At 36.0% G+C, this 12665-nt stretch overlaps 1 long non-coding RNA gene across 1 annotated transcript; it reads left to right on the plus strand.

Annotated features, from left to right (window-relative positions):
- Window positions 1-2351: 2351 nt before the first annotated feature.
- LOC140136318 (uncharacterized) lies at window positions 2352-3953 on the plus strand. The gene is made up of 3 exons (XR_011856647.1): window positions 2352-2460; window positions 2760-2827; window positions 3846-3953. It is a non-coding gene; the product is annotated as an uncharacterized lncRNA (long non-coding RNA).
- Window positions 3954-12665: the final 8712 nt, after the last annotated feature.

Consider the following 12665-nt stretch of genomic DNA (forward strand, 5'->3'; position numbering starts at 1 on the left):
GCTGTGTATATATCTAATCACACACATATCCCATTCTTTTGATATAGAGAGTAGTTGTGCATCTTTGATTGATTGATTGATTGATTGATTGATTGATTGATTGATTGATTGATTGATTGATTGATTGCTGTATTGATTGATTGATATTGATTGATTGATTGATTGATTGATTGATTGCTTGACATGTCTCTCGATTTGTTTTTTTTTATTCTCAGAATGTGCCTTATCTTTAATACTCTACTTAGCGGCGTGGATATATTTCCCTGCTGTTCCTCCAACACCTCCTAGCAGATCTGCAAGTAATCCCAGGATGATTTCATTTCTGGTGCGAAAGTATTAGCAAGGTAGGCCTAATCTAGTAATGATCATAAGGCCAAGAAAAAATTGTTTGCTTGCCCTCCAGTGGGATTTTTGGGGTGGGTAGCTCCGATTTATTTTTTTATTTTAATGACTCGCTAAGTACTGTATAGTTTTCTAGGCAATGAAAATTGGTCATGTGGAAAGATACATCATTATATAACATATGAAGAGTTTGTTTCCAAAAGGCGCTAAATCCAATAGCTGCCTTGTGTCACATTTTTATGGTATATTTTAACATTTTTAAAGTTTAAATGACATTTAACAATTGGAATGGATATGTTAGTAACTCTATCTTATTTTCTAACTATTTACAAAATCATTTTGTCCCCTAAAAATTCTCCAATGCAACGTTTTAAAATAGCTGCCATTGGATTTAGCGCCTTTTGGAACAAAAAATATTATTTTCTTTTATATTTATTGTTTTTGTCTTCGCACGAGGGAGATTAAAGAGATTTGCAATTATTTTTTTAAAGATATCCAAAGAATTGTTAGAACTATTCAAGTGGTCCAATGTTATTAGATTGGCAAGGTTACTGCTACTCATAGGAATATCTGCAATTGAATTTTACATAAAGCAGCCGTTGGATTTAGCGCCTTTTGGAAACAAACTCTTCATATACAAAGTCATTTGATTGGCCAATTACTATTGATTATTTACCATATTTACCGGAGCTACCATAGCAACGCTGACAGGCGTGCGAGCGTATATCGCGAGGTTTCCACCTCGACTCGCCAATTATATAGGTGCGGGTGTTGGTTCTAAAATAAATAAGCATTTAGATATCACCAGGGCCCTGACACTCAGTTCAGAAGTATGTTACTGCGTGGAAGCGGCCATTGACCCTGTAATCGCGTATCCTGGAACTACCGGCCGCGTAGGCGCACTGTATGCGCCCAATACGCGTTATTGATCGCGTTGGACGCTTGTGCTGGCAACGTGTTCATTAGCACCCCAACACCCATTAGCACCCCATGGCAGCGCCCATACGTGTGCCAACTTGTGGTTCGCGGGATCTTTTCTTCAGGCTCTGTAGCGTGCAAATTTAGCTGGTGCGATTTTACAGTGTGATATCACTTTATTTTCCTGGTGATTTATAAAAATTAAGTGGAAACAAGGGAACTTATTTATGAGTTATATAAATTAAATATTGAATGTTTTTATTCGTTCAATGGAAAGAATATTTCAATTCGGTGAAATATGAACTGTTCCATTTAACTCGGCAAAGATTCGTTGAATGGAACAGTCCATATTTCACCTCATGAAAATATTCTTACCATTGAACTCATAAACATTCAATATTATATAATACTTCACTTCAGATCTTTAATACGTAAGATTCACCATAGAAATTGATTAAGTTAGAACGACTGCATACTTTCAGGTATAAGACACAACGTTTATTGGAAACATTGATAAATAAATGGATATAGCTATAAATGTTATAATGAAGCAATTTTTCTTCTTAAGAAAAATGTTGTTGGCCAAATTTAGCTTTGAAATGAACTTAAGACAAATAAAAAGTAATAAAAAAAATTAAAATTATGAATTAAAAGCATCATAAAGTAACTTACCACTTTTCTTGAAACAGGACGACATCTCAAAATAATGTCAAACTATATTGAAAGGCAGAGTTTAAAAAAATTAAGACTTTATCGCGTCTGTCAGTCAAATTCCCTACGATCCTTGATCGGTTTATAGCGCGTTAAAGCAAGTCATCATCACGACACTTATGAACAAACACTGCTCGAGTCTGATGACGTCAGACGCGATTTTATCTGTGTCTTTCATTATAATAAAGAATCACTACGGAAGCTTAAAGGTGCCATGCAAATTGATAAGAAGACGAGATAATCGGCGGTACTTTTATAAGCGTCCATACTTCACGTCAGGAAGGATTTCAAGATATTTATGTTCCTCGTTTTTCATTTCTTGTCGTAATCGTTGTCTTGATGATCATAACCGTGTTGTTACTCCTGGGTATTAGGAGTGTAAACAATTTTTGGATCCCTTCTATTGCATATGGAGTCAGTATTGGAATATCTGGTACCTGGGCCACGCAGCTGGTGGTGATGTTCCATGGTACTGTCGGGGTAGATCAGGTAAGAGAATAACAAAATACCAATCGATATTTTCAAAAATATTATGACATTCGATATATCGATTCTACCTACTTAGAGGATAAAGTCTATCAATGTTTGTTTTACTGTCCTCTACCATGTGAGACGGCAGACAGGTCTAACATTTTGAGAAGTAGATGAAGGATATCATCCACTACGATAAAAATATTGGACCTGCCAGTTGTCTATCATAGTTAGAGGATAATCTTAAATACTTTATTACACTCGTTTCCTTTTTCCTTTCTTCTGCACTTCTTTTTCTTTTCAACGGCTGCTAACAGGATACCGTCAGTTGGATCGCATTTTATACATATCTAGGAGGTACTATTGGAGCTTTCGTAACAAGCAGGTAAACCCAGTCAACGTTTTCACGTTGTTGTGTTGTGACAACGTTATTTTTGACGTTGATTTTCGGACGTTGATATAAAATCATTATGACGTGGTAAGAACGTTGTTTTGACGTCAAATTGTAAACGTATTATTCAAATGTCCCTCGTAAGTCCGAATTAACGTCGAAACAATGTCATAATGACGTTATATCAACGTCCAAAAATCAACGTCGAAAATAACGTTGTCACAACGTAGATGACAACCCAAATAGAACGTAGATTACTTTTATACAACTTAGATTTTCATTTCTTTATCAAAACTTCATCTTTTTCACATTTTGTAGTAATTTTATTCTATAAATTGTATATTTTTGTGCCAATTGAGGGCGTAATTTATTTTTAATTTTTGATTTAATTTAGCCCAATAATATGTATTATGCCTTTAATTAAAAGTAAAAAAGTAGTTTGAAAATTCCCTTGCAATATGTTACTAATTTATGATGCTTTAATGCCATTATACAAGTGTCTACCTCTGGTAAAAATGCAAATAAGATTTTAGATATATAGCGCCATCAGTGTTCAACTTTACTTTAAAATAAATACAATGCTATCAAACAAGTGTGGGGAAAAAACGTGCTCACGCTCTGCTTCTGGTGAAATCTGATTAAATAATGTGTGTCCCATCCCATGCATTAGCTCAAATATTTGGTGTTCCTTTTGTTTTCTCCGGTCTTTTTCATTTAAAAGTTCTTGTTCCTCTTCTTCTAAAATTATGGTCATTGTGTTTCCCATAAATTCATAGAGTTGACCTGCTACAGGTTCGTATCAATAGTATGTCATTTCTCCCCACCTTTTACATCCATAATATTGGCAATAACTCATTCTATCAGAGTACCCCATAGAGCATTCCTTTTTGTTATTCTCTTTCTTGTGTGATTTTCGTAAATGTTACTGTCTTACCATCTAAGACTTTGGTAGCTAGCTATGAATGAATAATAGCCTTTAAATTCCAAAATAACTTCTTGTTTTTTTATTCAGAATCGTAGATATTACTGGCGGTAAAATGCAGCTCGTCATACTCTGTTTGACTGCCCCAGCTATAATTGTATTCGTGTGGTTTCTACTCTTAATCTACCGTATTATACCCTTTTCATATGGTAAGTGGTAAGATGATTTGGTGAAAGCAGAACATCTTGCAATTAATTCACTTTTATATATCGTTAATGAACCCTGCAAATAATGTTTCTCAAAAACACATTTCAAATATCCTGTAGGAAAATGTGTTTTATTTTATCGCATGAGTGTGGTGGTCGAATTCGTAGAAATTATGATTTTTGGAACAGTAATACAAATTAATAATATTGTACGGTCAACCGTTCATTGTTACGTGTTGAATTCAGAGAATATAGGTATTACATTGGAGGTAGAGAAACACCTCAATTTAAACACCAGCAGTGTCGGGAAAAACCATATAAAGTTTCGGTTCCAGCCAGCTTGTGCTACTACATCATTATATGTTTAGCGAACAAGGATCACAAGGCGACCGGGACCGAGACTAGTACGTAAGACATGTCTAAAATGATGTGCTCAAAACCCGACCTATACGGTATAACACACTCTAATGTTTCCATTTAGTTAGCTTGTATGGATCAACAATAACGTTCGGACTATTGTTCAAATCAACCCGGCCTATCTATCTCGAGTTGATATGTGAAGGAATGTATCCTGTTGGAGAAGGAATAACCACAGGTGCGTTGAACTGGATGAGCAACTTCTTAGGGATGCTGTTTCTAGGAATAATGACTATGCCAAATATAGGTGAGTTCAATAGCCAATGCTGTTTACTACCTGCTGTACATAATGTGGCGACTATGCCATAGTCGATATTTGAGAAATAAAGAATAACAATCATGTTAAAAGCATTAATTTACTTAATCTCAAATTATTATACAGATTAAAAAGTTGAGTGAAATATTCAATATTAAAATAGTCATAAAAAGGTTTATAGCTACTATGTAATTTATTATGTATTGGTATCGAATGCAACATATCTTGGTAAATTTTAATGATGACTCACTTATTATATTCTGATTTTGGGACGTACCCGTTTGGTCCCAACCAGCGTGTATATTTTTAGTACATCGTGTACGATAGTTCTTACCGAAACCTTTGCTGTTTCCCGGGGGGCCACTCAAATATAATGATGTAAGCATGCGTGACCAAAAAAACGCGTGAAAAGGGGTGTTTTTTCTTGGTTGGGCACGTTACGCGCGTGACGCGTTAAGGGGGTAAAAAACGGTGATTTTCATGAAAAGGGGTAGTTTTCAAATCGTTTGTAACGCATTTAGGGTACCATTTTAATCCGCTTTTCAAATCTGCTGAAACTCTGATTCCGAAAAAAGTTTATTCCGGTGCCGGAATTCCCCGTTCGTATGTTAAATGTTTACAGCATACTCCAAACCTAAAGTGTCACTATGTTATGCAAATATATTTCATGACGTATTACATGTGATTTAACCATGGCCACGTACTTCTATGTAAAATACCGTTTAGATAAAAAAAAAAAAACGTGCATATTAATTATAATTAATGACGTCATATAAAATTATGATGGGTATATAGTTCAGTAGACAAACGGAGAGACGAAAATCCGGGAAGAAAATATCATGTAGCCTATTTCAAAAAGATTTTCAAGACCCATTATAGATTCCTCACATTATTTTCTACTCCTGCTGGTAGATTTGTGAGATCCCCTTCTCTGGATTACATTAGGAAATTATATTTGCAGTAGCCTAGAAAGCATGAAAAGGGCACACGATACAGGGACACGATATTCAACTTTAGGTGCCGAATTCGGAACCAACTACGATGTGAATACTGCCTCTGGATAAATTACGCTGTAGGCCTATATTGGTATTTTATATTCTCACAAAACTACTTTACGAGAATCCAATCAGATTCATGTAGGCCTAACAAGCTACGAATCTGAAGACCTCATATGGTAGGCCTACACTCTGAATTCATTGTGTCAGTATTTATATTTTAAAGTGGTATGGTATACGGTACCTGAGGGGGGTATATCCAGGAGGGGTAGACTTTTAGTGTTCAATGACAAGTTAGTAGGCTTACAAAAAATTGTTCAATTTGTCAAAATCCATCAGAACTTGTAAAGTGGGTTAAATTTAGACAAAAACTTGTTTAGCGGGTCAAATTTATACAAAACTTGTTTAGGGGATCAAAATTAGACAAAAACTTGTTTAGGGGGTCAAAATTAGACAAAAACTTGTTTAGGGGTCAAATTTTTGGGAAAGCGCGCTAAAAACTTGCTTAGGGGGTCATTTTGCTCACAGAGGAAAACTTGTTTAGGGGGTGTTCAAAAAAAATTTGGTCACGCATGCGTACACTCTCATATTTGAGTGCCCCAGGTGCTGTTTATAGTGAGGCACAGTTACCGCACAAATCATGTACCAACTATTAACATTACCGTACATCTGCAGTGACCCCAAGGGCACACTTGCAAAGCACGGGGGGGATATGTAATATTGTGGTGCGAGCTATACTGTTCAACAGTGGGATCATGGCGGTGAACAAGTAGCTTCTGTTTTGATAACTCTTCTGGCTCAAAAAGCTTTAAATATCCTGTGCGCATCCAAGGCATCATGAAGAGGTTACTACATCCGGTAATACAGCACTCAATTTTTCCTCGTGTGTTTATAGTGCAAATATCTCACGCTAAATGTCTTTGGGTTGAGAAGACCGAATATCGATGTGCGGTACGTACCCGTTACGGCTAGTGTTTATAGCGAACAATTTATACGCTAAGAACAAACACGCTGGTTCGTGTAATGCAATATCTGCTTATTCTGCTAGCAATAAACAAACCAGTGACTTCATTATTGCCTGGGAGGGCAGAATTAAGTCAGGGGTGAGAGTTCATAAGGTCAATGCCGGGTCGCATTCGTTTTAGTCAACTATAGTCGCCCTCCCCATAATTCAAGTTGCTCTGATTCAACTTACTCTGATTAAGAATTGAAGACAGAGATAACAAGACTAGATTGCGTCTGACGTCATCCGTCAAGCAAACTTGAGCACGGTTTGTTTACAAGTGTCGCGATGATGAGTTGCTGAACGCGTTGGTAAACTGGACGCCTTATTGTTAATTTTACACCTTCAAACACCAACCATCCAAAAAGTAAGGTCGTTATAGTGGGAATCATGCTGTTCCCAAAGGCACCGTGTCAACAATGCCTAGAAAAGTTGCTTTTGCCTTGTAAAATGCGTTATTTTTCTCCATTTTCTGCTATTCCTTTTCTCCGATCGGCACCAGATAAATCAACTTTCTTTTTACGCGCTATTAACCAATCATGGATCGTAGGGAATTTGATTAACAGTTACGTCAGACGCAAAGTCGTCTTTTTATGTCCGTCTTCTATTATATCAGTTTCCTTCGTCATCGTTTAATTAGGGATGACCATCATAATTTCATGTTGCCCCTATTGCTACAAAAGATTGTTTTCTGGAAAGAACTCATCAACAGAAGTATTTTGGTGGTTAAATTGTCAAAATCGGTCAAAAACTTTTCGAATTATGAATTTTCAAAGTTTCCCATTCTGACCGGTCATTGGAACGAAATAAATTGACAAAGTCTAAAAATAGCAATGTGAGCAAAATTGGTATAAGCATATATTTACCTTTTATATTTCTTTATTTTAATATATATGCAAACATGAAACAAGCATATTGTGAAAGTATCAAAGGGTTTCTTATGAAATGGCACTTTACTAGTCAATAGCATTAAGTATTTCTTCAACCCGAGGCACTGAAATCATGCTTTTAGAAAACATTTGCTCAAAATCATCCATAATGGCCGAAGTGGCACAAAATCAAAAGTCCAGGTGAACTTTTTTCCACAACAATATACACTACAATAAGAACAATACTAATGTACTACAAGGGATTTTTAACATAGGAATCCAAACAATCAAGTACTAACATGCACAGCTTTGTCCTGATATTACTTCTGGGGTTTTATCAAAATGTTTAACCTCTATTGTGATTGGCAGCAGCATAAGGTATCTCTTTGATAGCTGATAATGCCCAGCCCAGGCTTGAATGAATACTGTCATCTGCTACAAAACCATCACACTCTAGGACCTGGTCACTCCATATGCTACATGGAGCACATGGAGTACTTTAACAATGTAGTGAAAGACTCATTATTGATTAGGCGCGTATTCTAAAAGTACAGCTCCTGTGCGTGTATAGCAGCAAGTCAGTGCAGATGGTATAAATATAAGAAAATGTTTAGGGTTGAGATCAGGTGAACAATACATCAAATCACGAAACTTCACATTTATGTTCAGAAAGGTGTCTATTTAACATGATTCGAAAGGTATATGGAAATTCCAAAGGGAAGCTGGTGATTTAATTTTTAACTCGAGATCTACTTGTTCATTTTTTTAACCTTTTTACAGAGGGTATAATAGAGGTAATAACGACAACTCTGCCAAATTACAGCTCAGTAGGTCAAGGTGTTCACCTGATCTTATTCATCTGAATATTTTGTGCCATTCTGAGCAGTGCTGCATTTGGCCACTGGCAATTAAGCGCACTGTGGCGATGGACCAATTTTGACTCACACTTACAGAAAAACTAAATAAGTTATGTTGCTGTAATTTGCAGGATAGTTACAAAAAATAATTGGTATTAACATCTCTAATTTTTACAGAAAAATTATGAAAAATAAAAGAATGAGCTCAATTTATAAATGTCTGTGCAAGCAGTGCACAGTTGAGCTCCCTGCATGTCTATGGGAGTGTTCTAATCAAGTTGATGGTTCATTGGTCATCCCTAGTTTAATGTACCGTGATTGAATTTTGTCTTCTAGGAGTGTTTTGGATGAACTGGTTGGTTTTCGGGTCCATTGTGACTGCATTCATTTTACTCATCGTGTTTAAAGAAGACAACAAACGTCTGGCACTCGATAAGGAAGCGAACTTGAACTTTTAAACCGATACAGCACATGGATGTTGAATCGTAATTGTTTTCACCTGCTCGTCTAAAGAGATGCCGAAAGTGATTCGTTTTAAGACTTAAAATGTTGTGTTGAGTGATAGTAATTCAAATACAAAACGTGTTTACAGATAAACGTTTGAATATCGGTTATATAAAGGGTATGTAAAGGGTGTAAAAGCTGGAGACAATAAAGGGTTGTGCAATAAACATTTTCGTGCCATGATGATGAAAATAAATACAGAGGCCACAACAAAAGTGTGCTTGTAGGGCACGAATTTAAAGCAGACTGAGTGTACACCTAACCTCTTGGATGTTGTTCTACCATTGGTCATTCCTGCCCCCCCCATTCCCCATGAGGTTATATGGAGAACAAAAAATCAAATACCCTGTTTTTTTTGCCGAAATTTGTGACCTTGAGCATGTTAAGCTAAATTTGGTAATAGCAGCAGTAAAAATGGATATTGTGTTTTCTTAAGTTACCTGCTATTGACCACATCTAGCTCAGCATGCACAAAGATTACGATTTTTTTCTTATGACCTCACCTGGTGGAGTACAAACGGAACCCATGACCAATAGTAGAATAACATCCACAAGAGGTTGGGTGCACACTCAGGCTGTTTTAAATTAGCATGGAATGTTCCGTTCGAGAATTTGGGCGTTATCTTACACTCTTGTTGTAGCCTCTGGATTTATTATGATCAGGCCATCTTAATTTATTAGTTCGTCTCAAAGCCCTTCCCAAGTTAAAACCTAATACGGAATGCGGTTTTTTGCTTTTTTTACTTTTTATCTGTGGGACGAGCTTTTTGACAAGAATAGACCACCTTTTAATCTGTCAAGGAGGTTTTACTATGTTCAAGATAAAGAATGTTATTGAGCTTTGCGATTTAAGCTATTTTGACGTCTGACGATGTCACAGTTTTGTGTGGGGAATTTGTAAAAAAAAAAAAAAAACAGTGAAAAAAAACTGAAATTGACTCAATCTAATACTAATAGGAATAATGTGCAAAAAGCGGGCGATTTTACTATTGTACGCTTAAGGGACCCTTGGACTATGTTTGCCTGACAAGAGGTAGAAGGTTGGCTTTGATGTGCATGTGTTGGGTTCGTAATGGTATTTGGAATATCAGATGCAAGTTCATACTAGCACCTATGGGCATCTGCAGAAGTGTAGCGATGTTAACCTTCCGTGCATGCTTCTCACCTAACTCGTTTATTTAAACACTCCACGCAAGAAGCATTTTCGCCAGGCTATCATCTGGCGACGGCGGTAGATGCCGCTAGGTGCAAGTATAAATACAACATCATTCAAGTGTATAATCAGCCTCGGTGCCAATGGTGCGTTTTATCGTTTTATAACACTTTTTAACAACCCTGTTAATGTGATCATCCCAAGAGAAAGATGAGGAAATATCAAGACCAAGATCTTTGATGGAACTAACACGGTTCAATGGAATTTTAGCTGGCCGTTGAGTTGGGTAACATACGCAGTATTTTATATTTTATATCCATCGTGGACCATCGTAACCGATCGCAAACCACCGTTGCAATGCCGCAGGTACTCGCAAATGACCCGCCATCAACAGTCAACATCCGTCACCCTCCGGGCAAAATTCACAAGCCATTGTCGCACCAAGGTCGTTAAAATTTCGTTACTTGCCACAATGTGTCGTCAGGGTTCGAGATGTGACGTTACTTGTCGTTGGTTTTTTTTTTCAATGGTCGTTGACAACGACTACCAACGAAATTGTGACAGCCTCAAAACGACTAAAGACGGTTTGCACGGAACGTTAAAGAAATAAGGGTTGCGGTCTCCAACGAAATCTGAACGGGAGCACAACTAATGTTTTTGCTGCCACATAATTTTCAACATGCTTAAAATTTTCTGACGGACGCGACTGATAATTTATGGCCGTCTGCGTTCGCTAGCGGACTCGTCAGCGACAATTGACGGCAACACACGATGATTGGCGGGAAATTCAAAATTGCAATTCGCAACTTAACGTAGCTTGCGGTACCCCCCATACGTCATAGTGTGAGCCAGTCTTTGGCGTATCAAATCTCATTACACTGTGCTCTGACGTTACGTTGTGAACACTAAGCATTACGAAATTGAATACAGTAAGTCAAATTTTGAACAACTGGTGTTCTAATGCTGACCACTTTTTTGCAGTGTAGCCTACTCATTTGGATATAATTTCTCTTTCTGGTAATACATCTTATCTTGTCTACCAATATAACAAATTTGCCTGTTGCTATATGTATATTTAACTGTCATTATTCATTGTCGTGGAAACTCATATACCGCGTTTAATATTGAAGTGTATATTCAATTCACTTTTGTTGCAAATCATTGAAGATGAAATTTAATCTCATTAAGTAATTGAAAAAGCTGTGTAATATAATGAGAGCTACAAGTGTAGAGCCCCAACGAAATATATAAATAAATCCAATGGCTAATGTATATTACAAACTCAAGAATAAATGCTTTTTAGTAATTAATAGCGCATGACAACATCCATTGGAATTTTATTGCCTGTTGCGCCCACGACCTTGACAATATGCATGGTTCAATTCCATATTTGGTATAAATTATACCTTATTAGGCAATTGTCGTAATCAGTTGCCAATAGTTTCAATAGCTTCTGACTGCTTCTTCAGCGGTGGTAGATGATCATATTCAGTACATGAGCGTATCTGGAAAATCATAGATTCTAATAGTTCCGACTGAGCATTTAAAAAGTGTAAGTTTTTAAATAGTGCTCATATTTGGAAGTTCTAATATTAAAGTGGATACTTATTAGGTGGAACCCTTTATTGATACGAAAGTGGAGTTTTGACAATATTCGGCGATGAACTAGGAAACTTGTAAAATCTGTTGAAAATACCTGACAAAAGGTAAGTTTTGGATGATTATGGAATACTGCAGTAAAAGGGACCTCCGATAGGCGATTTTTGTCAAGGAAAGACATACAATTAAATCCTTATGCCCAGCAAACACAAAACGTTTTCGACATCATTCGCAAAAGGTTATAAAATGTTGTCAGAAAACGTTTAAATGTCGGGTTATATAAAGGGTATATTAAGGGTATAACATTGAAAAACATTTTTTGATAATCTACTGCCCAGCAAACACAAAATGTTTTATAGAAAACGTTTAAATGTCTGGTTATATAAAGGGTATAAAAACGTTTTAATAACATTCCAAAAATATTTTTGAAAACCTGATACAAAACATTCTAAACAGAATGTTATTTTTGGGTTGAAAAAATAGTTTACAATAACATTTTTGAAAACATTTTAGAAATATTGTTGTAGTGTGTTTTCATACAAAACGTTTTAAAACGTTTTCATGACCTTTATATAGCCCGATATTTTAATGTTATTAAAACGTTTTTACCTAAACCAAAAGCCAAAATATGACTTATTTAAAACGTTTTAAAAACGTTTTTGTGTTTGCTGGGTGGCTACTTTGGGGATAACATATTGTACATATCCTATTTTTGAAACGAACTTCAGCATTTTCGGGGCGTTTTTGGAGGCAAAATGATGATTTTTTTTAAATGAATTTCGTGACATACCCAGCAAACACAAAACGTTTTAAAAACATTTTAACAGGTTATATTTTCGATTTTTGGTTTTGGTAAAAATGTTTGAATAACATTAAATATCAGGTTATATAAAGGTCAACAAAACGTTTTAAAACGTTTTGTATGAAAAGACACTGCAAAAATATTTTTAAATGTTATTGTAAAATATTATTTGCAAATATTTTTCGCCAAATATTTTGTCGACACTTCAATAACATTATGTTACAATATTTGCAGTAACTTATCTAAAAA

This window comes from Amphiura filiformis, chromosome 2 (assembly GCF_039555335.1).
Source record: "Amphiura filiformis chromosome 2, Afil_fr2py, whole genome shotgun sequence".
Classification (NCBI taxonomy): Eukaryota; Metazoa; Echinodermata; class Ophiuroidea; order Amphilepidida; family Amphiuridae; genus Amphiura; species Amphiura filiformis.